Source organism: Parasteatoda tepidariorum, chromosome 9 (genome assembly GCF_043381705.1).
Source record: "Parasteatoda tepidariorum isolate YZ-2023 chromosome 9, CAS_Ptep_4.0, whole genome shotgun sequence".
In the NCBI taxonomy this organism is placed as follows: domain Eukaryota; kingdom Metazoa; phylum Arthropoda; class Arachnida; order Araneae; family Theridiidae; genus Parasteatoda; species Parasteatoda tepidariorum.
In genome coordinates, this window is record NC_092212.1 from 39,465,671 (window position 1) to 39,493,147 (window position 27,477).

Below are 27,477 nucleotides of genomic sequence, written 5' to 3' on the forward strand. Positions count from 1 at the left end.
TTTCAGAGCAGCAGATAGCAATAGACTTAGTGGCGAGAAAAGTTCTTTTTATAGACAAACTATATAACTGCTAAGCTGAAAACTTAATAGTTTTCTGTATATTTTTATTTATGAACTTTTTGCTCTTGGATTACTACTATACACTCATTGAGCTAGTGGCATTTCTACTATATTTGTACTGTATTGACACTGTAAAATTAATTTGTATTGATACTGTATTTGTGGTACTAATTCTCATTTTATTAACCTTTCTTTCTATAACGTAATTTTGAGATGTCAAAATTTTTTTTTTTTACGTTTTATATCTTCGTTTTAAAAATAATATTAAAGTTTTTATTGTTTGAATTCTCCTTTTACTCCATTATTTCTGATTTAACTTCCCATTAAGTTTATTTTCCCTGATTTTAGAAATAAATGAACGAAAAATGATGTACAATCAAAGTCTCCGTCCTCAGCACAAAGGTAAGATTTTTATGTTTAAATAAAAAAAAAGTTCTATTAACGCTACTAAATAACCTTTAAACGACAACTTTAAAAAAATGGTTTGGTTATTGTCAAATGAACATGACAACCAAATGGGAAAAGGTAGTTAACAGAAAAGCAGCGTTGTCACTTGTCATACAATAATAATAATACAAAGCTGCAACAAAACCTAACAAAAACGGGAATTTTGGTGAATTCATCAGGTGTTTATAGGCAACAATAAATGATTAAATTCTCTCAGTTGATTAAATATTCACTCATCGTGTTTTTACTTAAAAGTTAATAAAAAACTTCTTCACCTTTGTGAAATTTAAATGACAACATTTTTTCATTATCGCTTACATCTACATAGTTAAACTAGTCGACTGACTCAGAGGCCATTAATATTTTTCTTCAACCCCATTCTCAACACCTGTAGGTATAAATAAAATACACCAATATTTCAACAGCCCACTGTTCGTCTAAGATAATCATCTGTGGTCTTAAGTAGGCAGAAGTAGTCAGATAACTACGATAGGAAATAGATTAAAGTAACAAGGTAACTTTTCAATATTATGTATGGAATGACGCTTCGCTTTTAGTAATGTGCCGTCAATTATTTTTTTTTCTTTTAACCGACATTTAGGACCGAAGGTTTTGGTCACGTACTCGCTGTCAGTAAATGATTGTTTTCTCTTAAAATTTGCATTTTTTTTATTGTAGTAGAAAGAATTTTCTGCAGAAAAAGATGGCATCGGTGAAAGATAGGATTTATAAAAATTCTTTTTTTTTTTGTTGAAAACATTAACGTGGAATTTACGGTAGAATATCCCACTGCGACACATTATAAGTTTAGAATTGATGATAGATTATCATTCGCAGCACAATTTAAGATAATACATCTTTCTATCCTTAATTTCATAATGCCTTTTCAACCTTATTTTGAGCTGTAGAATGGTATTCATACCTCAATTCCGCAATTCTTATCTTATATTGCCTTGTGGAATGATATTCTATCATTAATTCCACAATCCTCACCTTATATCACGCTGTATTAAGTCATTAATTCCTATCTTAAATTATGCTGTTAGAAAGATATTCCATCATTAATTCCTTTCTCATCTTATATTATGCTGTAGAATGAAGTTCTACTATTAATTCCTATCTTATATTTTGCAGTCCAATGATATTCTAATAACAATTTCTAGCTTATATTATTCTGTAGAATGATATTATATCATCAATTCCTATTGTATATTATGCTGTAGAATGATATTCTACCATTAATTCCAATCTTATATTATGCTGTAGAATGATATTTTATCATTGTATCCTATCTTATGTTATGCTGTAGAATGATATTTTATCATTAATTCCTACCTTATATTATGCAGTTTAATAATATTTTATCATTAATTCCTATCTTATATTATGCTGTAGAACGATATTTTATCATTATATCCTATCTTATATTATGCTGTAGAATGATATTTTATCATTACTTCTCACCTAATATTGTTATTATCGATATAATAACTATATGATATTCGTTATTTCTATGTTATATTCTTCGTAGAATGATATTTCATAATTTATTCTCACCTAATATTGTGCTGTTGAATATTATATCATTCATTCCTATCCTATATTTTGCTGTAAAATGATTATCATTAATACCTATATTATATTTTAAAGATTGATAATGTATGATTAGTTTTTATCTTATGTCTTAGAGGAATTACGTATTATGTCGTTATTATCGAGATTACGTATTATACCGTAGATCAGGGATTCCCAAAGTAGTCTTTATCGACCCCCAGGGGTCGACGACAACCTGCAAGGGATCCATGTCAAGTGAAAAGAAAATTGGGGGTCCATAAAATGAAAATAAGGGTCAACGATAGTGGATTTCGTATAAGCAGATCGTGACTTTTAATTTTGGCATTTCATGAATGGAATAATCACCATACACTGATAGTACCTATTTATGTACATTATACTGCCTTATAATATAAAGATAGATACCTATCTACATTCTATATAATTTATAAAAGTAGCTATGAAGTAAAAATTTTAATAAAATTTAAATGATTAGGATTATTTTTTGATATACGATAACTGAATTATTATTAACTAGCAGTTGCAAGCAGCTTCGCCCGCTTACTTTTTTATTTTCTCTGCGTGTAAGGTTTTATTTTGTAACAAAAAAGTATTTTTCCGCTGTAAATTGTAGCCTAGCTTGTGTCAACTATTTAGTTAGCTAGACCTTCAACGTTATCTGTGCACAAGATCACGGAGATTTGTTGCTCAGTTTTTATGTGAGAACGTTATAAACAGACCGACAATACACTACGACGGTTTTGTATGCAAACTTATTTCCGCAATTATAATATTAGTAGAGGGGCACGGATCTTATAGTTCACTATTTTATTCCATTCACATATTAATTTAATTAAATTAATAATTAAATTAGTTTGAATTTAATTAATAAATGTATGAAATTAACATGTTTTTTTTCTTAAGTTTTTCGCACGAAACTTTACATTTCGTTTCGCACTTTAACTCCGACCGCACTTTAACTCCTTTCGCACTTTAACTTACATTTCGTTTCGCACTTTCGTTCGAAACTTTACAAATCGTTTCGCACGAAACGATTTAAATTTCTAACTACAGTTAGAAATTTAAATCTTTCACAGTGAGCAGCACTATACCATCAGTCAAAAATACATTTGAAGTTGATGAATTTACAGAAAATCAATATCAGGTAAGTAGGGGGTCTACCCAAAACCAAAAAACATGGCAAGGGGTCTACGAGACAAAAAAGTTCAAGAACCACTGCCGTAGATGAATATTCTATCAATAAATATCTTATATTATACAGTAGAAGGATATTCTATCAATTCTTATCTTTTATAATACTATAGACTGATATTCTTTTTTCGATTTCTATCTTGCATTGCGCTGTGGAATCATAAAAAGTTTATACAAAAAATTAAAGAAGCAAAACAAAAATTAATCTTAAAAAAATATGGCGCGGGTAGAAGATTTTTTTTTAATAAATTCTTTTATAGCGTTTTGATTGTCCTTCTAACGAAAATACTTCTGTGTTTTTCCAACGATGTGTTTGGCTAAGCAAAATTATTTACATCTGATTTCCCAAGCGCGAATTTTCGATTCAACTAATTCTATATATGTTTATCTTAGAACTTGGTTTGTTTTACATTTCATGGTTCGCATGGCTTATAGCAAAATATATCTCCTCGTGTATCCATATTCTATTTGTGAGTTTTTGTTGTAACACAGCAGTGGGTAAAAAAAAGTTTCTTTCATTCTTTTGTGTTTTAAAAGATTTATTTAAAACAACTCTTGACTTTTTGGTATAAAAATAATATTTGCGGAGTTAAGAAAACTGACTTCAATTTCGCTTGTTAATTGACCGAAAACAATTGGTAAAAAGTTCTTAACTGTAAATATTAACGTTACAAACTGTGGATATTGATTGCCAAAGTGTAAATATTGGTTATCAAATGCAAACTAGTTTTTTCTCTTTTTTTTAGTGCGATTCAGTGCGATGTTATAATACGTAACATAATAGCATAAAAAAACGATTCTGTGGGATTCTAATACATAACATTATAACATAAAAAGTGCGATTCAGTGTGATTTTAATACATTACATAATAGCATGAAAAGTGCGATTTAGTTCGATTCTAATACATAACATAATAGCATAAAAAGTGCGATTCTAATACATAATATAATAGCATAAAAAGTGCGATTCGGTGCTATTTTAATACATAACATAATAGTAATAAAAAGTGCGATTCAGTGCGATTCTAATATATAACATTATAGCATAAAAAGTGCGATTCAGTGTGATTCTAATACATAGCACAATAGCATGAAAAGTACGATTCAGAGTGATTCTAATACATAACATAATAGCATAAAAAGTGCGATTCGGTGCTATTCTAATACATAACATAATAGTAATAAAAAGTGCGAATCAGTGCGATTCTAATATATAACATAATAGCATGAAAAGTGCGATTCAGTGTGATTCTAATACATAACAAAGTAGCATAAAAAGTGCGATTCAGTGTGATTCTAATACATAACATAATAGCATGAAAAGTGCGATTCAGTGAGATTCTAATACATAACATAGTAGCATAAAAAGTGCGATTCAGTGTGATTCTAATACATAACATAATAGCATGAAAAGTGCGATTCAGTGTGATTCTAATACATAACATAATAGCATAAAAAGTGCGATTCAGTGTGATTCTAATACGTAACATAATAGCATGAAAAGTAAAAGAGGTCAACTTAAAGGGGTTGGCCAACTTTTTAGGTTTTACGGAATTAGAAATATACAACTTATACGTTTCTGATAAAGTATTTTGAACTTTTTATGTCATTTGAAAACAAGTGATGTTATTTTAATTTATTTAGTTAAATATTAAATTGCTTTGACGCGAACTGGTTTCAGCAAACAGGATAAAATCGGTTCTCTGTAAAAGTGATCAACTTACATGGGATGTCAACTTTTTAGGTTTCGCCGCATTAGGAAACTACTAGGCATATAGTTCAGATCAAGCAATTTTGAACTTTTTATATTAGGAACTAATCATGTATTTCGATTTATTTTTAAATATGTAACTGTTTGACCAGAATGCTTTCTTTTAGCAAATAAGATAAATTTAGTTTTCAGTAACAGAGACCAACTTACAAGGGCAAGGCTAACAACTTTTTAGGCTTTTTGGGAAAAATTTCTTCTAATGATAACTATGTTTACGTTTTATGTATGATTCTTTGTTTTGTAAATCTTATAAATGTGATTATTTTCCACAACACTACGATGCTTCAAAAATTCACATGAAATGCTTTTTGTTTCAACTCCCTCGTGGTAAAGGCTTTTAAAATATCGTTTAAATGCAAATCATATAACTGTGATTATTTTCCGCAACACTACGATGCTTCAAAAAATCATGTGAAATGCTTTTTGTTTCAACTCCCTCGTGGTAAAAGCTTTTAAAATGTCGTTTAAATGCAAATCATGTAACTGTGATTATTTTCCACAACACTACGATGCTTCAAAAATTCACATGTGATGCTTTTTGTTTCAACTCCCTCGTGGTAAAGGCTTTTAAAATGTCGTTTAAATGCAAATCATATAACTGTGATTATTTTCCACAACACTACGATGCTTCAAAAATTCATGTGAAATGCTTTTTGTTTCAACTCCCTCGTGGTAAGGTTTTTAAGATGTCGTCAAAATGACCAAAAATTCTGAAAGCTATAGTTATTAATTGTTTACCACCCTATAAAATATTTTGCAGAAAGCATAGTTGGCAGATCTGCTAGGGTGGTCAACTTTAGAGGTTTCGAGATAATAGGAATTTAAGAGGCAAATGATTTGGAAGAAAAAAATCAAAAACATTTTGAACTTTTTAAGTCATTAGAGAACTAACGATGTATTTCAATTTATTTTTAGTTAAATACCAAACAAGTCTTGACGTGAATGACCAGTCGATTACTTGGTTTGATTTGGTTGATCTCTGAAGTGTTGAATGTTTGGGTTGTTTCAAAGTTGTTTTAAAGGTGAAAAAAAAAATCTTCTTTTCCAATCACTTTGAGGAATTTTGCATCTCCTGAGTTGTTTTTCGTCGAAGAGTTCGAAGAAAGTCGATTCACTCTTTTCGCTTGGCTTTTGATGTGGAACTTTATTTTCTGCGCAACTAAGTGTTGGAAGAGAGATTAAAAAAAGGTAACTTTAAATCAATAAAGGTTTTTTATTTTCAGTAAGGAGTTGGTGGGAATTTAATGTATTGACACAAAAGATTAGGAATTACTGTTCTAAGTGGAATTTTTTTCTTCTTTTTTTGTCGGATGATGGACATAAATAACGTTTTTCTTAAATTATAGCAAAATAAAAATAAACAATGTCCTGCCAAAAGGCTACTATGCACAGAGGGCAAAACCAAAAGTATATTGCCTCAAAATCTTTTTTCTTATAATGGAATGTCCCGCAGTGGACTGATCGTTAAGACACGATTCCCAGCAGATCATCGAAGTCAAGCATCACTGGCTGCGATCAGCGTGCGGATGGGGTGACCACTTGGATCAGTCTGCTTAGGGACCGAGGGTGTGCGATATTGGTCCTCGTTAAACTGTTCTACTGTAAAGTGCTCGACTTCGCTTGAAGGTCATCGGGCTACCGAGGCGGGGGTACCATTCCTTCTGCAGAGGATCAAAATTGTGATGGCTTGTCTTCGGATCATCCTCAGGGATATTTCCCAGACCGAAGTCAATAGCCCATTGTGCAGCTCTAGCGACGTAAATGAACTACTCTTATAATCGGATTGTCACAAACTATGCGAAAGTTTTAATGGTTCCAAATGCTAATCTCAACTATGCGAGTTAATTAACGTTAATTAAAGTTGCAGAAACGGTCACAAGAACGTACTTTCTCTGAATAAACACGCAATTTTTTAACAACGGATGTGAGTTTTTGAGTATTAAAATACAATAGTCTGGATGAATAATAATAAGTGAGAGCCACTCTGTGTTAATTTCACTTTCTGTTTATTTAACCATATCTCAGGGAAGTTTCAAAGTGAATGAAATTTTTTTCGCACAATTATAAAATTCGTTTATTCAACGATAATTAATAATTCCATGAAACATTTATCTTAAATAATTTCTTATTTTTTACTATTTTATTTAATACAGTTTAAAGGAATTTTATTTAATATGATTATAATTTAATTTTATTTAATTAAAGTGTAAGGTATAGAGTTTTTACGCAATTTTTTAATTTTTGTAATTTTAAATTATAAAATACAAAATATTTGTGAAATCGGAAGAATAATTTCCGAGTTATAAAATTAAAAAAGAGACCTTACTTTTAAAATTTTTTTTCTTCAAGGATTTAGAAAAAATTTAATAGAATTTCTTAGAACACTTAAATTTTTCGGAAAAGGTGGACATACATTTATAGACGCATCAGTTGCTATATTGATTATTCTAAGGGTGATTTCTTTAAAACAGCATTTCTCAAACTGGGGCAGGCGACCCTCTGGAGTGGAGACAAGGGCATCTTGTTTCGTATCGTCTTATAAAATTAATTTTTGAAGTTTGCTAATTTTATAATTAAGGACTATTTCTAGGATTTTGATTATCTCACTGAGAGACATTGTAAACTTGCACATCCCTTTAGTTTCATGATTTTGCAACATTCTAGAATAAAATTTAAAATCAGATTTACAATTCATAACACAGTAAAGCTATTAAACTTATGGTAAAAAAGCAAAACAAATATAAAGTTTAAAATGTTTCATCTTAAAAATCAGTTTATAATGATCAGAGAACTAAATCCATGAGAACAAATCTCCAGGCGATAGATTATTTGATTCCAGAAAAAATGAAACTTTAGAAAAGGTTTCGTCATGGTATTATGGCATCCAATTACCAATTTTCATTCAAATTGACTTAAGGAATTTTGTCTACGGATTAGATTGTGTTTAACAAATAAGTTAAAGAGCCTTCTAATCCCGAACTTTGTTAGGTCCTCTATCCCTTGTTTCTTCCAAATGCGAAAATATTTCATTCCTTATCGAATAAATCCCTTGATTATTCTAGAGCAGCCAATTTATTCTTGTATGCTCAATAGTTCTTCAAAGAGTGGAGTAGAAATTCGATTGAAAGTAACAAACATTCTTAAGCGAACTTTGCTAGGTCCCCTATCCTTTGTCATTCCTAAATGCGAAAATAATACATTCCTTATAAAATAATTCTCTCCATTATTCTAGAACTGCCAATTTATTCTTGTAGATTGCGCTCTCAATAGTTCTCCAAAGAGTGTAGTAGAAATTAGATTGAAATTAACAAACATTCTTATGCGAACTTTGCTAGGTCCCCTATCCTTTGTCCTTCCCAAAGGCGAAAATAATACATTCCTTATAGAATAATTCTCTCGATTATTCTAGAACTGCCAATTTATTCTTGTAGATTGCATTCTCAATAGTTCTCCAAAGAGTGCAGTAAGAATTAGATAAAAATTAAAAAAATTTCTAATGCAAACAATACATTGACCAATATAAGTAAAATTTTCAAAATTCCAAAATTTTCTTTTGTTTTATAAAGTTAATTACGATGAGCAAAACTAATATTGTTGTATGCAATTTAGTCATTTCTCATTTTAATTATTTTTAGTATTTTAAATTTTCTTTCTGATTTTTTTGGATCAAAAATGCCAACTAAGTTTTTTTTTTATTCTAATGTTTTGTACTCTGATTATCCATAGCATTTTTTTAATAAATAAAACTCATTTTTTTAATTTTAAAATTTTTTAATTTTACTCTGTAGTAAATAATTTAATAGCCTAAATTTATTTTATAATTTTTACTAGCATTTCATGTACAGTGTGGGTAAGAAAACAATCAATGAATAAAATTATCTACAAATTTTTTTTATACTTTATGCCTTATTTACAAAAAGTTTAGTGTTTGTTAGACAACCTATTTGACAACCTTTTAAAATTGACCAAAAAATAATTTTGTTTCAATTTTTTATTTTTAAGAATGTAAAACAATTTATTTCCCAAAATATCCAATTGATGCAGCGTTTCTGTAAAACTGTGTGTATTGGCTAGACACAAAATTTGTGGCCCTTTTTTTCAATACATAAAAACATCTAATTTTCATATATTGTAAGCTTTCTAAAAATTTTTTTTTCCAAACGGTGATTTATGAGTCGTGGTCGCTCAAGGAATAGAGTGCTCGCCTGCTAATAAGGTCATCCGGTTTCAAACCCCAGAGATGGCTGATCTATGCGAATTCCGCACCCAGCACACACCGACAGTGATAACGTAAAATATCCTCAGGGGTAGACTGATAATGGATTAGAATCTTCTTGCTGTTGGGCTTACCATGGGAAGTTTTTGTAGTATTTCTCTCCATGTAATGCAAATGCGGGTTAATTCCGTCAAAAAAGTCTCCACGACGGCTAGTTTAATCCAAGAGCTCCATTGTCCTTTGGATTGGTTTCAAAAATACTAGGCAATGGAGTTAAAGATTGGTAGTCGTAAACTCAAAATTTATCCAGCTGTTCAACGACAGTTACAAAAACGGTTGTTCTCAAAATATCAATTTCTATTAACTTCGAATTGTTTTCAATTATTATTTTTGTATTATAGTAAACAACCAATAATGAAAACATTTTTTACTGAAATTGTAAAACAATACAAGCAGTGTATAGTTTTAAGAGAAATTCCTGGCATGTTTTAAAAAATTAAAAATCATATTGATTTCTGTTAGGAGCTTTATCAGGGTTCTCATGTCCCGATGCCAGGGACATTTGTAACCATCTTTTTTCCCGCTGTGTGAGGCTTTATCACGGTACCTAGTTATGGGGATTCGCCTCCTAAGGCTGGTTGATACAATTTCTGTATCTGGCTCGCACCGATCACAGCGCTGACGTAAAATATTCTCAGTGGTAGACGGATTATGGGTTAGAATCCCCTTGTCGTCGGACTAATAATTTTATTATTTTCTACTCCATTTATCGCAAATGCGGGTTAGTTCTATCAAAAAAGTCTTCCTCTTAGGCTAGTTTTTCACAATGCTTGATCCAAAGGGCCGAGATAGCCTGGTTGGAAGGGCACTGAGCGCATATCGAAAAGGTCGTGGGTTTGATCCCCACAGGCTGAAGACTATCCATATAGTAAATGGTGACTTATGCACGTCAAATCTGTGCAGTCACAAAGTCCTCCATATTCCCAAAACAAATCAAAACCTCTGGGGATACTGATCTAGGAGTTTCCATGTCTTCTGGATTGGGTTCAAAATTACAAGGCTACGTAGTTGAACTTTAGCAGTCGAAACTCAAAATTGGGTCGGCTGTTCAACGACGGTTATGAAATGTTTGATTAAGAAGCTCCCCTGTCTTTTGGGTTGGATTCAAAATGACAAGGCTGAGGAGTAAAATATTTCTAAATGTAAACTCCGAAATGAGTCAGAAGCTCAACGCCAGTTATAAAATGAAATGAAATTATAAAAGATTTAACAGAATTATGCATAGTTTTAACAATAGTATATTTATTCCACAAAAATTTTGAAAAAAATTTTATTGGAAAATATTTATTTTTATCAATTATCAACTTTTTGTTAGTTTATCTTTGCAAAATTTATTACCGTATATCGTAACTCGCCCAGATGTAATAAGCCGTAAGCTAGTCCTATTTGAATTTTCACTAATTTCCAAATAGTTTATTAAATGTCTGTGAAATACGATTTATCCATATTTCGTTAATCCATATATGATGAGCTGCGCAAATCAAAACAAAATGTTATATTACAGAAAAATATATTTAATAGTAATAGCAAAGAATGGTGTTAGCGTTACAGTGTCTGAATATAATCTGAATATTAATTAATAACACATCACTGCGCATAGCACCATCTGCGAGAAATCTGATTAACTAAGTCTTTACTGCTTACTTATTTTAATGTTGTCAGATTTGTAATTTAGAATCTAATATTTATCTTGAATTTCAAACCAATATATTCCAAAATTATGTGTTCGCAATCACAAATACTCATTCTTCAAAACTTTTCCATGCATTATATGTCACTCACTTTCAATTGACAATTTCGTACTTTCGGATGGCAAAATTTCAGTTTTACTGCTATCTAAGCCAATTACAACCTAGCAAACGACATTTAAAAGCAACCAATTAAAGTTACTGATGTGAATTTGATGAGTTCGCATGGCAACAGCCATTCGATTTCCAGCAGAATGTTTTAATTGCAAACATCCAGACATGTTATGGCTGCTATGTAGATACAAATATTATCAGAAAAGCCCATTTAAAGTTCTTAGATGGGAGTTTTATGACCTTATTAGGAAGAGAAAATTACCATTTTGAAATCCTCTTCTGATCCTAATAAAAGTAGAGCACGTGACACTGGAAATGTCCTATAGATGTCCATTAGTAAAAATGTCCATTAGTAAATAACGACACATCAATGCAAATCTCAGAACGTAAGAAGGTTACAAGTGAAATATCAGACTACATTTGAATAGTTATACTAATGAAGATCCATTAAAAATAATTAGTTTAATTGATAGTTTTAGCATATAAATTTTTCGAAGTTGTTATCAATGTTACATCTTTCCTCCCCTCTGAACTCAACTGCCAATTTTTATTTTTTATGGGTTACTCTTTCCTCGTTAGTTTTGTTTTTGTTGATTATTAGCTGAATTTCTAACTAATAGATTCAAAGTTGTAATTTACAAGTAATTTTGGGTAAATTTTCATCAAGGAAATTTTTTGTCATTATCCAAATTTAATATGAGAGAATATTTAATTATGCTCAATACTTCATAAATAAATAAATGAAATATCACTCAGTCGGATTTGAAAAATATATTTTTATTTTCTATTTGTATATACGCAACTAACAGATTTTTATACTCCAATTAAAAAAAATTTTCTAAATATACCTGGATATAAGGCATAAAATGATACCTTATATCTAAGTATATAAGACATTAAATGATACCTCATATCCAGATTTTAAAGTACCAAATGATACCTTATATTCAGGCATATTAGGTATCATTTGGTACCTTATATCCAGAATACAAGGAATCAAATGCTGCCTTATATCCCGTTATATAAGGTATCAAATGATACCTTATATTCAAGTATACCAGATACATTATTTTCAAGTGTGAATTTTTAAGTGTCCAAATATTAAAACCATATTATAATTAGCCGAATGTTAATAACTATAATGAGTTCAAGCATTTTCAATTAAAAAAAAAAGGTCATGAAAAATAAATTCTTCTGTCTATCTGTCGCATACTAGCTTATGTTGGAAAATAAAAAAGAAATACTTGTGTTTCCAATACGCTTTTATATTATTTATTCTTATTTTTTTTTTACAATTTTGCCTTTTTAGTATATTTTTGTTTATAACTCAGCGTTTTTCATTATATTTTTGCTTAATTTGCGTTTTGTTTACTGTCATAGATACTTACTATAACAGTAAACAAAATTATTATTAACTACTACTTTTTTCAAAAAAATAGTGTCAGGATAATTTTCAACCTAACTTGTGCATCTTAGCATCGTTATATTTTGTAAAAATCAAGATAGAGTTCCATATTTATACTTTATAAAAAAAACGGATTGAACTGTAAAAATTGCCCCTATTTTTTTATTTTACAAGAAGTTTAAAAACGTAAAAATATGGCTAAAAAGATCATTCCACTACCAAGGACATGATTAATAATTAAATGCTTTTATTAGTATAAAGCTGAAGATCCGAATGAAGTTTTAGATCCTTTTAGAAAGAGAGGTGCATTGTGTTGGTTTTGCTCTAATACCCCGCACACCCAGTAAAATGTACGTGATGAGAAATTAAACATTCTTTCAATGTTTTCTGTTTATGTGTATCAAGGATTATGAATAACCTTAACATCTCCTCTTTTGCATAAAATCACCGCTTAGCGATTTAAAAAGCATTCTGAAGTTCAGTGGTTTATAGAGCAAAACTTAAAATGGCTTTGCTTGCTTTTGGGCAAAAGGAATAATAGCTCTTTTTACGGCAATTATACTATTATTTAAAAAAAATCTTTTTTATTCAAGTATCACTCAATTATTTTCTTCGATAATCCTAATCTTAAGGACTGAATTTATATTTCTGGTGCAATTTTTACTCTAAAAATAATCTGAAGATTTTCTGGAGGTATTCTCAGCCTACTTTGGTGCTCAACATTTAAAGGTACATGACCCACTTTTTGAACCTTTTAGCTATTTACGGATTTTTTTAAAAATATTAATAAACTTCATTTTGTAGAGGAAATTCGTTTGAAATCTTCATCATAAATTCATCAGCCGTGGTGGTTTATGAGATAGGCCACTCGCCTCACAAGGAGATGGCCCGGGTTCGAATCCCCGCGATGGCTGGTCGACACGAATTTGCAACCGGCTCACACCAATCACAGTGTTGACATAAAGTATCCTCAGTTTTAGATGGATCATGGGCTAGAGTCTCCTTGCCGCTGAGCTGACCGTGGGATGTAATTTTATGAAATTGCTGAAAGTTTTACTACATCGAAAATTATCATAATTTTATTTATTTACGAAGGTCTTAAGATAGCACATGCATTTCTAAATAAAAATAAGTTTTTCTCTTAAATGGCATAAATAAAATTATTCAATTTTCCAACCATTGAAAAAAATTGCATAAATTATAATGAAAAATATGTTTTACTAATATGGGTTTAGGAAAATATATTATGTGTAATGTATTAAGTGTATTATGCTGGAATATCAAACTGGAGTTTTAGAAGCTTGCCAACTTTTCAACAAATGAATATTTTTTTTATTCGAATAACTTAAATAGAATTTTAAAATCTGCAAATTTCATAAGCAAAAAATATAACACACGAAATATAAAACATCTGCATGAAAACGAGTTTTTCTTTTGAATGAAGTATTTAAAACTATTTAAATTTTTCGCAATTATAAATAATTACATAAATTATAATAATATACCATACATACATGGCTTGATGAAAAAAGTACACAAGTTAAAGTTGGAGTTTAAAATGCTTACAAACTTGTCAACAAATAAATATTTTTTTTTATCTTTCTTATAACTTTAAGTAGAATTTTATGATGTTGCTGAAAGTTTTACGAGCAAAAAACACTGCACATACATTTCTAAATAAAAATAAGTTTTTCTCTTAAATGACATAAATAAAACTGTTTGATTTTTCGACCCTTATAACAAACTGCATAAATTATAATGAAAATATGTAATACAATTATGGCTTGGCGAAAAGTTAGTTTCCTATTTTCGCCAAGTGTAAAAATATCTAATTATATGTGTATGATCATAAATAATCCGAAGTCTTTTTAGTGAAGGAAATCTTTTCGAAAGTTTATGATGCTAAGAGAACAAAAATAAAAGAATTTTATGCCCGTCTACTTTGGGTTTTATGATGCACCTCATCAATAATATATTAAGCTTTACCCTTATTTACTTTCGTTTCTCGAGAATAAAATAAAAAATTTCGTGGAAGTTACTTAAAAAAAATCTTAAAAAATATCAACTTTTTCTTTGCAACTTAAAAATAGGACAATGTAAAGCAATTATGAAAGTGCCGAAATATAATTTTATTTTATAATAAAGAAAATGGAAGCACAGTGCTGACAGCCGGTCTTACGGGGCTCACTTTATAGCGTTCAGAAATATAAGCTTTAATCGTATTAGTTTTGACGATGTTTAGATAAATTGTTTTGATTGTATATTTTAGACTTAAAGTTTGAGAGGAAGTATAGAAGATGTGGAATAAAATTTTTAGTTTGCACTGTCTTTAAGATAGTGATGTAATTAAGAATTCCAGAGTATCATAGAAGATTTGAGCATCGTTTTTTAAAAGGGCTAGCACTTTTTGAAATGCTCTTTTTTTGAGAAAAAAAAAATTGTAGCTTAAAAGGAGGATAAGGTATATTCTGGACTGCGTAGACTGAAGCGAAAAAAAATTAAATAAATAAATAAATAAAAAATGTAAATAAATAAATAAATAAATAAATAAATAAATAAAAAACTGAACAAATAAAGTACAAAAATGGTCATTGTTTTGGTGTTTAAACACTGGGGAAGCTTTTTTCTCTTCTAATGGCGGGCGCTACTCTCTCTTATTGTTACCCAACGGGCACTTGAGGCTAGCGCACGTCATCGGTCACAAACCCGTTTATAGGGCGGGTTACATTTACACAATCGCACTAAAGAAAGGACATAAAACACAAAGAGAAAGTTACATCCATGCCCACGGTGGGATTCAAACCCACAACCACTGCTCCCGTAATCCAGTAGTATAGTAACCGCCGACCAGTGATCGGCACACTGAGAAAGGTTCTCGTTTAGAAAATCGAAACTATAGTAAGTCTATTTCACTACTGTATTTGTGCTTTGTTCACATTGTTCATTGCTTCAAAACTTGTAGTATTACAGTTTAGTATTCCATTGTAATGGTTAAGCGTTAAATATTTTAACAGTACAGTATTTCTAATCTTTCTGTTTTATGCTATGGTCTACGTTAAAACATTATTTTGTTCAAATGTATAAATTAAGAAAGTTTTGTCATTGGTCTGTAGACCAGAGACTAAATAATATTGCTAGTCCTTGCACATTTTCACTGATCTGTAGCTAAATTCTATTACTAGTCCTTGCACATTCTCAGTGGTCTGTAGCTAAATAATATTGCTAGTCCTTGCACATTTTCACTGATCTGTAGCTAAATGATATTACTAGTCCTTGCACATTTTCACTGGTCTGTAGCTAAGTGATATTACTAGTCCTTGCGCATTTTCACTGATCTGTAGCTAAATGATATTACTAGTCCTTCCACATTTTTACTGATGTGTAGCTAAATGATATTACTAGTCCTTGCACATTTTCCTGGTCTGTAGACCAGAGACTAAATGATATTACTAGTCCTTCCACATTTTCACTGATCTGTAGCTAAATGATATTACTAGTCCTTCCACATCTTCCTGGTCTGTAGACCAGAGACTAAAAGATATTTCCTTGCACATTTTCACTAATCTGTAGCTGAATGATATTACTAGCCCTTGCACATTTTCCTGGTCTGTTGACCAGAGACTAAATGATATTACTAGTCCTTCCACATTTTCACTAATCTGTAGCTAAATGATATTACTAGTCCTTGCACATTTTCACTGATATGTAGTTAAATGATATTACTAGTCATTGTACATTTTTGCTAATCAGTTTAGTACATGTCTCTGTTGGTTTTTATTTTATTTATTTACTTATTGTTTGTTTGTTAAAAATAGTTAATAAAATGAGCCTACATATAACACTGCAATACAAAGAATATCTATTTTTCACATTTTTGATAAAATATGCTATTATGGGACGATGAAAAAGACCACAAAACAAAGCTAAATGTTAAAAAATACGAGCATGTCATTCCTTTACACCAAATGCTGGTCCAAGAGACCGTTGATATTTATTTTTTGGTGGGACCGAGTCAGATAGTTTATATGGTTTTGATGGAACGACTTTGAAAGATATGATTGTTAGAAAAACGTGATTGTTGCCCAAAAATCAAACATTCATTTTTCGACAGAATAAGCATTTTAAAAAAGGAGAAGAAAAAAAACGTCAAATTTCAAAACGAAAAGAAATTTGCAAATTACATCATTTTAAAGATTACATTAAATTAGCCTTTATTGTCATGTTTCGTTATCAGAAAAATCCAAAAAAAGCGCTTTTCCTAATTTGCGTATCTCAAATTTAAAAATAAATAAATAAACAGTATTATTATGTAAAACCCAAAATCTAATTATGTATTATAAGAAAGATAAATATTAGCTTTTTTTTTATAAATTTGTTATGAAATTGAATTTATTTTTCAATTTGAAAGTTAATATGCATAAAATATTTGTGATAGTGGTTGTATAGTTCGTTGTATTTTAATATTTTGTAACTAATAAAGTTCAAACAGGACATAAAGTAGTTTTAGAAGGAAATCGAAATTTTGAAATAAATATTGTTGCTATGTAAAAAGCAGCATAAACCAAATCAAAAATTGAGTAGTTTCTTTTCCATTAAAACTCAACTTTCTAGTTTCGTGTTTTAAATTGAGAAATTATGTAAAAATAAAATGAAAGCAATTAAGGAATTTACTTATAAAAATTAAAACAAATAAGAAAGCTTAAGAGAATAGATGTCTTCGATTGAATTTAATGTTTGCTGAATAAATAATAAATGTTAAAAATCTTAACAACCGAGTTAAAAATATATGATTGTTTTTTTTTGGGGGGGGGGGGGGAAGGAGAAATAATGTATAATATAAAATTTTGTAGCATTTAATAAGTAATAATAATATAACCTTGTATACATATCCAGAAATTAATCAAACTTAAAATAAGCAATGACCCCCATTGGCTTAGTGGTAGCACTTCGCGCTCCAGTGCCACATGTCCTGGGTTCGATCCTTGGGCCGGGCAAGGTTGACTCAGCCTTCCATCCCTTCAGTGGGTTGATAAATTAGTACAAAGCATGGGGGTCATAAACACTGGGGGTCTCGCGTTCGGCTGACCACCTAACCGGAACATCTGCTCCTGCACTCCAGAGCCCAAGGTCAAGAAAACTGAGATGGGCACAGTAGGCCTTGGCCCTCTATGGGCTGTCACGCCACCGAGTTTAGTTTAGTAAAGTAGGAGATACCTGAAAAAAAATACTGAATACTGAAATTCATGTAATAACCAGAATTTCACGTACTAAATTTAAATTTTAAATGTTTCAGGAGTATAACTTAACATCTTGTTCACAAAAGCAAGTGATACACAAAAGCAGAAAAGTGATTTAATACTAACATTCGAAAGTTATTCTTAATAAATCGCCTTGAAGTCAGTCTCAGGCAATTATAACGTTTCAAAAGATTAACTTAGTTTGTAGTGAAATTTTGTTCCCTTTCGGAATTTTTTACATAACACCGTGTGTGCAAAAGTAATATGAATCAGAACTAGAACTTGATTTTAGTGATAATATTCGAAGATGAACTCATTCAAAATTTATTTTAACATTTTTCTTAAAACCAATCCCAGTCAATGAATAACATATCAAAAAATAAACTTAGTTTGCAAAGCAATTAATAATTTAGTTGAAAAATAAAGCAATTTGGTTTCATTTCGTTTTTTTTATACAATACCCTGACATGATATTAGTCAAAACACAAAAATGTCTTAATGGTATCATTCGAAAACAAAGTAAACGTATTTAAAATATGTTTTAACTTCGCTTTAAGTCAATCTTAGTCAATGAATAACGTTCTAAAAGATAAACTTAGCTTGTCTCGAACTAGTTTATCGTTCATGTTTTGAAACATTGACGATTAATTAAGAGGCCTCTAGTCATTTTTAATGTAAAATTGACATTCTAATTTCTAAAAACCCACTTTGCTTAACGAAAAGACTTTAAAGCGAAAACTTTAACAACTTGATATCGAAGACCGTTTAAGCAACATTTTAAAAGAACTTTTTAACAAACTCCCATTCACAGATGCAACTTTTTTTTCTTCTTCCGTTGAACTAACTTTAGAGCAGCGGTTTCTGTTTCACGAATATGCCCATAACACATTTGTATGTCGATAAAATTGATTTTACATTATGGCATACGAACTACATCATTTTGAATGGTTAATGAAGCGTTGCCACACATTTATCTGGGAAGAAATTCTGGGAGAAAGAAATAGGGCTAAGGCCTCTGTGCGATTTAACCACCCAGAATTCTTGCTCAGATAGAAAGAGGTTTGAGTGTTTCTGAAGTTTAATGTAGGAGATGGAAAAAGTTAATTAACTTACGAAGGCAATAATAATCAATGATAGGAAAAGGTCGTTAATGTTTTATTGTTATTACGCTCCAATTTTATTGGTAAAGTTCTTTGTTTATAACGGTTATTAAAAGCGATTTCTCTTATCTCAGGGAATTTATAACTGGGAAATATGTTGTCGAAAATAACTTGAACTCGTAAGAAATAAATGCCCCAATCTGAACCTTTCAAATTTAGAAATATGATTTGCTGGAAGAAAGAAGCGTATGTTATAATCAAGTTAACGACTTATTTATTTTGATTTTCTATAGTACAGCTAAAAATACTTATAAACTGGTGGCAAAAAAATCTACTTCACGGTTCGAGATAATTTGAATACGGCATTTGTCACAGCTTGAGCATTTTTGTGTCATTAATATTTAAAAATAGTTTGTACTTATGTTTATATATATATATATGAGTTTTTTAAAATTTAATTGCAAATACTTGTTTAAAAATAAATAAAATTAATAACAGTTTAAAAAGGAATGAGTAAAAAAAAATAGATATGGAAAATTTCCTTTTATAATCATTGATATCAATGATTTTTAAGGGGTAATGTTATAAGAATACACTGTACTACGTTTCTCGTACTATACCACATACACATTTTCTCATACTACATTATTCACTCCCTTTTATACTATACCACGTACTCACTTTTCTCATACCATACTACGAATCCATTCCTTATTATATTAAACTGTGTATACCTTCCTTATCATACTATACTACGCAGGGCTTGAAAAAACTCAGAAATTTAACCCGTCCCCGAGGACGGCTTGTCCAACAATATACCCGTTCTCCTTTGAAACTAACCCGTCGCTTCTAAATAAATAAAAATATAATTTCCTCTCATTTATTACAAACATTTATATAAATTGCACAATATATTAGTAGTTACTAGGATTACATTATACAGTAATAAAAGAAATACTAGGTTACTAATAGTAACCTAGTATTTCTTTTATGAAATAATTTAAATGACAAAGGTCAAGTTATCTGGAATGTTAATTTATCCGAGGGTACTGCGTTTTTTAAATGAATCAAATATGACGTTTGCCAGTTCCACAATCAAGCCAATGATTTACAGAGGTTTCTGCACAGAAATCTGAAAGGGGTTTTCCATTTAGGTAGATGTTCATAATTGCGTTTATAACGCTACTTGTTTAAAACCAGTACGTAATGTGTTTTTTTCTAAGTTCATTGCTGAGAAGCCCCTTTCAAGCGCTGCAGTACTCCCAGACAGCGAAAACATCAATTCCACCATACGCAGTATGTTGCTGTATTTCTAGATTAGAGGGTCATTTTAGAAGTGAAATGCTACACTCTTGTAAGATAACAAAAATTGAAAGTGTATCACGAACATTAACGGGAAAATAGCCGTCCGCGCTGACGTCGGATTCGAGAAATTCGTTTTTCGAGCCCTGATACTACGTATATCCTCTTTTTTATAATGTACCTCGTATACTCACCTTTCCATACAAGATTGTGTTTACTCTCTTTATCATACTATACAACGTATACCCTCCTATTCATACTATGCTGCGAGCAACCTTTTCATACTAGATCTCGTATACACTTCTTATCATACTATACTACTTATAACCCCTTTTCATATTATACTGCGTATACCCTCTTTTTCATACTACACAGTGTATACATTTCTTCCTATACTATACAATCTATACTTTCCTTATCATACTATACCTCATATACCCACTTTTTCAAACTAGATCGCGTATACACTCCTGATCATACTATGCCACGTATACTCGTCATATTATACAGAATATACACTCTTTCTCATACTATACCGTATTCACCCTCTTTCTCCTACTTTACCGTGTATACACTTCATGCCATACTATACAACCTATACTCTCCTTATCATACTGTACCGCGTATACCCACCATTTCATACTAGATCGCATATACATTCCTTATCATAGTACCGCGTATACTCCCTTTTCATATTATACAGCGTATACCCCTTTCTCATATACCGGGTATACAGTTCTTCCCATATTATACAACCTATACTCTCCTTACCATATTATACAGCGTATACCCCCCTTTTCATACTATAACACCGTATAAACTCCTCTTGCTACGCTCACGTATGCATTTCATAAAAAAGATCTAAAAATATTTTTTAAAAAATGATATTATACAATGAGGCAATTTACTGACTAATATAAAATAAAGAATAAAATTTACAAAAACTATAGAGTTCAAAACATTTATGTGAATTCTCAAAGTAACAACAGATTTTGGAATATAGATTGTATGTTTATTAAGATTGCCGTCAATACGTATGATGACAGACAGAGCCAAATTCTGCAAAACATATTGAAAATTCGAAACTTATGAATGTAAGGAATGTATGCTTTCAACGTTGCATTTCGATATTTTAACCAGAAAATAAAATACAACAATAATAAGAGTGCTCATGCTCACAATAATGAATAAGTAAATTTATAACAATAATCCCTACAACCTTGACATTTAAGGTTTTAACTATATCTTGCCAAATGTTCAAAATACTTACGTCCGCAGTGGACTGATCGTTAAGACACGTTTCCCAGCAGATCACCGAAGTCAAGCATCATTGGCTGCGGTCAGCGAGCGGGTGGGTGACCACTTGGATCAGTCTGCGTAGGGACTGAGGGTGTGCGGTATTGGTCCTCGTTAAACTGTGCTACCGTAAAGTGCTCGACTTCGCGCGCAGGCCGTCGGGCTACTGAAGCGGGGGTGCCATCCCCTCCGCAGAGGATCAAAATTGTGAGGACATGTCTTCGGATCATCCTCCAGGATGTTTCCCAGACCGTCGCCAATAGCCCATTGTGCAGCTCTAGTGCGACGTAAATTAACAACAACAACAACAACATCATCAAAATGCTTACAGGGTTTTTTTTCCATCTTACTCAAAAATTGTAAATCAATGAATATCTGTTTAAAAAATTTAAATAAACACCAAAAAAAAAATGCATTAAAAAACTATATCTACTCGATAGCATTTCAAATGAAAACAAAATTTATTAATATTGTGTTTAAATGTTTGTAGGAACAGATCTTAGTTGGCTTTTACCTTATATTTATTTCTTTTCTTAAAGAAACCCGTAGCTACAGCAGTTTATTTTGCTGTAATGATNTCAAAATGCTTACAGGTTTTTTTTTCATCTTACTCAAAAATTGTAACTCAATGAATATCTGTTTAAAAAATTTAAATAAACACCAAAAAAATGCATTAAAAAACTATATCTACTCGATAGCATTTCAAATGAAGACAAAATTTATTAATATTGTGTTTAAATGTTTTTAGTAACAGATCTTAGTTGGCTTTTACCTTATATTTATTTCTTTTCTTAAAGAAACCCGTAGCTACAGCAGTTTATTTTGCTGTAATGATTACGAAAAACATTGTAATAAATCAACGACACTCTAAGAATAATTTAGTACCGTCAATTGATTGATAATGCTATGAAAATTTTATTGATCACAGCTACCTACAGCCAGACAACAGAAGAAAAAAAAATATCTCTAACCTATAGCCTTTATTCTATAGCCGAGAAAAACGGAAGACAGTCAAAAAGCGAGCTAGTTGACATGAGTTCGATCCCATGATGAATGACGAAGTGTCTGTGGCGAGTTTTCTAGGATATTTTATCCTTGAAGTGGATGGTCTATATTTGAAAGCTTTTTGAAAATGTATAACAGATGGATTTCGTGGGAACTTCCAAATCGATGAACGCATCGCGAAAGGAAAAGCTAAAAAGTTGTGCACTGGGAACTGTCTATTCCATTAAACTTTTTGCTCACCCCCTCATGCTATATATCTTCTTTTATCCCCTTAAAAAGTTTTCATAAAACAGGGAGGATAAAAAAATACTTAATAGTTTATGAATTAGAATTGTATATATGTTAAATGCATTAAATCATAAATAAGTAAATTTACTTATATGTGTATATTTTATTAAGTATAAATATTAAGTATACTTTCTTACACAGGTATATTTGCTAATATAAGTATATTTTATTATAGTTAATATAAGTATATTTTAAGTGAAATGTATTAATTCACAAATAAGTAATTTATTAAAGGTAAAGATTTCTTAGATAGTATATTGGAAATTTATTATATTTGCCCAATTAGAATGAACTGGTATATAATTCTTCTTTTATCACCTGAAGAAGTTTTCATAAAACAGGGAGGATAAAAAAATATACTTAATAGTTTATGAATTAGAATTGTATATATGTTAAATGCATTAAATCATAAATAAGTTTAATATATTTATTAAGTAAATTTACTTATATGAATATATTTCATTTAGTATAAATATTAAGTATACTTTCTTACACAAGTATATTTGCTGATATAAGTATATTTTATAGTTAATATAAGTATATTTTAAGTGAAATGCATAAATAAATTTTTTATTAAGGGTTAAAAATTCTTAGATAGTATATTGTAAATTTATTTTATTTGCCCAGATAATAAGTTTGTGAATTAGAATGAATCAGTTTATGATTCTTTTTTTATCACCTGAAAAAGTTTTCATAAAGCAGGCAGGATGAAAAAAATACTTAATAGTTTATGAATTAGAATTGTATATATGTTAAATGCATTAAATCATAAATAAGTATGTTTAATATATATATTAAGTCAATTTACTTATATGAGTATATTTTATTAATTTTTTATTATTAAGTATAAATATTAAGTATATTTTCTTATACAAGTATATTTTATTATATTTAATATAAGTATGTTTTAAGAGAAATGTATTAATTCATAAGTAAGTTATTTATTATAGGGAAAGTTCTTAGATAGTATATTGTAAATTTATTATATTTGCCCAGTTTATAAGTTTGTGAATCAGAATTAACCAGTATATAATTCTTCGTTTGTCACATGAAAAAAGTTTTAGGAAACGGTCGGGATAAAAAATATCTAATAGTCAGCACGATGACAGTTTATGAATTAGAATTATAGTTATAAGTAAATTTGATAAAAATGTATTAAAGTACTCATGTATTAGTCAACTTTTTATCATTCTATAGATAGTTGTAAGCTTATAATTTATAAATTTGAATTATATATGCAGGATTAATTTCAGCTAAATTAGATTTATGATTTTAAAAATTTAGAGCAAGAAAATAATAAAAATTAAAAACAATATCTCTTGCAGTAAATTAATGTGACAGGGCATACATTTTTATTTCTCAGTTTCTGATTTTAATTTAAAATTTTTACGACAGATGGCTCTGTAAATATTTCCTACAACTTTTAGGAATCAGACTAGTATTTGATAAAAAATGCATTTAAATAAGTACATTTAACCCCCAAAAGTTTCAAGCTAATAATTTTTAAATTAGAATTATACCGGATCTCCTAAACAAAAAATGGTTTTAAAAATTTAACTCACATTTAGCCATGTGATCAACAGTAAGCAAAAAGTTGGAGGTATGTCTAGGTCGCATGAAAAATTAAGCAAAATATAAATCTATCTTAGGTAAAGTAAATGTCGCAATGAATTATATGTTTAAGATTGCATTATACTCAATTCAGTTCATTTGTTTATCAAAAGGTTAAATTTTTGTCTTGAGAGGTTGTATTCATGGTCAATAAAGTTCAATTTTGATACAACTTTGTTGTATCAAAATTGAACTTGACAATTGAATACAACTTTGTTGTATCAAATTCGAAATAGTTTATACTTTTCAATCAAACAAGAGAAAAATGATTTTTTAAAAAAATTGTCGAAATTTTTAAACATACTATAAAAAATAAGGCGGGAATTTCCTTTACGAATAATTAAACCACTCTCCTTTTTGAATTTATTTATTTTTCAGGCAAGACAAAGCATTTAATTTTTATTACCCAGGTCATTCACTATCTTACTTGAGATTTTTGACTTTTAAAATATTAGCATTTTTAAAACTTTAACTATTATCTAAAACTAGTTCAAGTTTAATTAAGTATTGTTTCAACAAATTTAGTTTATTAACATCGGCAAAACTAAAAACACAATCCAAAGTAAAGAAATCAATAAAATAATATCTTTTAGAACAAAGTTTAATTTATTTATACAGGTTTATATCTATGCACTTTTTTCCAATCGAAAATTACCATTTTTTTAATATAGAACTACCAATGTTTACGTAACTTCAATTCATAGAATCTTCAAAAGCAAAGTTGAATAATACTTTTCCCAAGAATCAAACAAAAACCCAAACTTCAGTTTTGACTCCTTTCAAGTTCATTCATGTGTTTAATTAATCTAAAAAAATTAATTATACATCTGTCTGTTTTTCGGAATTTAAGAACAAGAACAAATTAAACTGCAACCAAATTACACGGTAGTCTTCGAAAACAAATAACATTTTACAACGGGAAAAATGCATCTGTATTCAATTCGCTGAAAGAAGCAGACACAAAATTATTACCTTTTTTCCTCCTGTAAAATGTCAGGTCTAAAAATTATATTCTTTATTTCCTTTTATTGCATGGAAGAATTTAGTTGAAGCTAATTGAGGCATTTGTTGCTTTCGCAAGGCTATTTTTATTTTTGTTTCGCCTTTCGTGAAGATTAATTTCTATTTTCAACTTCTTTTCAAAAAAGATTAAACGTAAATAAAAGCAATATAGTCGCATAATTGCTTTCGACTGAAAGATGATGGGTTTGTTTTAACTTTTTCTAATTCTTCTTAGCGCTTTTTTTTAAAATGAAGGAAATGTTTAATAAATTCCAATGAATATTAGAATTTGTTTTAATTATTTACTTCAATGTTATTCTATTCGATTGCTAAATTTCGTTGGGTGAATTTTGTTTGTGTGATGAATTCATGTAAATAGGACGTACGGAATAAATAATTCCGTTCAAGTTTTTTGTAATTCTGTTTTATTTAGTTTTTTTGATCAAGTTGCAGAAGTGGAAGAAAATATCAAAGGAGATTTCAATGTAATTGAGAAATTTATAGAAATACATAGAGTCAGGAAACTGAATACTACTTTATGTTAATAAGTCACTTTAATGTTATTCTATTCGATTACTAAATTTCTTTGGTTGAATTTTGTTTGTGTGATAAATGAATGAAAATAGGACGTACGGAATAAATAATTCCGTAAAATTTTTTGTAATCCTGTTTTATTTAGTTTTTTTGATCAAGTTGCACAAATGGAAGAAAATATAAAACGAGATTTCAGTGTAATTGAGAAAATTATAGAAATACATAGTCAGGAAACTGAATACGTCTAATCAATTATTTCTTCTAAATCAGAATATTGATATATTCTGATTTATCGGAATTGCGCATTACAGTAACCATTCCGTAATTACAATGGTTGAGTGTAGTTCCACCGACTCCATTCGTTTGAATAGCTGATGGGAAAAAAACACATTTAGTGATTTTTTAAAATGTTGCATATATTCATATACCTTAATCTATAAATTCATATAATTCTCAATGTATATGATATCGGCAAAGTATGAAACGCCAGCATTTTTTAACCGTCGTTGAACAGCCGACCCAATTTTTAGTTTACGACTACCAATATTCAACACCATTGCCTCATAATTTTGGACCCAATCCAGACGACAAGGGAACTCCTGGATCAAGTATTGGGATAAATTCGCTTAGAAATCCTTTGATGGAACTTATCCGCATTTGCGTTACATGGAGAGGAACCACGAAAACCTCGCACGGTTAGCCTGACGGCAAGGGGACTCTAACCCATGATCCGTCTACCACTGAGGATATTATGTCAGCGCAGCAAATTTGCAGGATTATAGTTGATAAAACTTTTCAACGAATGTATTAAGGTTCATTTTTAGACCTCTGAAAAATATCTTTGTTTTTGCGTAATTGGCGATAAAATTTGCTTTTTGTTACCATTTTGATATCAGTTTTCATCAAATGAAAAAAACAAAACAAATTAAATGTTGAAGTTAAAAGCAAACAAAAGCTACATTAAATTAAACAAATTTAAAACTATTCGAACTATCAGAGCGCACAACAAAATTGCATTTTAATTATGAGAAAAAATGCTTTAAAGTTCTGAAAGGTATCAAGCCCAATTTCTCTTTATCAAAATAAAGTGTAGACTTTAACTTTTCTTTTCCCATTCTTTTCTCTTTGGAAGAGCATTACGCGGTTGAATGATATTCTATCATCAAAAGTTCATTAAGAACTAGAATAAGTACACTAGAAAAATCAAAACTTTATTCTAAAATACGAGATGAAGAGGGAAAAGGGGCTCCAAGATAGTTTATCGGTGTCTTACCTTTGTATCGTCCAGCTTTGAGAATTTAAAGTTTCAAGCCAAATGCACAGTCTGCAAGCAAAACTCTCTCAATATATTTTACGTATAAAAATGTCTGAGAACTGTAAAGGAGCCTGCAAGCAAAACTCTCTCAATATATTTTACGTATAAAAATGTATGAGAACTGTAAAGGAATCTGCAAGCAAAACTCTCTCAATATATTTTACGTATAAAAATGTCTGAGAACTGTAAAGGAATCTGCAAGCAAAACTCTCTCAATATATTTTACGTATAAAAATGTCTGAGAACTGTAAAGGAATCTG

At 30.0% G+C, this 27,477-nt stretch overlaps 1 long non-coding RNA gene across 1 annotated transcript in view; it reads left to right on the top strand.

Moving 5' to 3' along the window:
* The window catches only part of LOC139426615 (uncharacterized), a 142,761-nt gene that overhangs the window by 61,458 nt on the left and 53,826 nt on the right, over positions 1-27,477 (top strand). The window contains exon 2 of the long non-coding RNA XR_011637838.1: positions 409-462. This is a non-coding gene — a long non-coding RNA (uncharacterized lncRNA). The remainder of the gene's footprint in view (positions 1-408; positions 463-27,477) is intronic.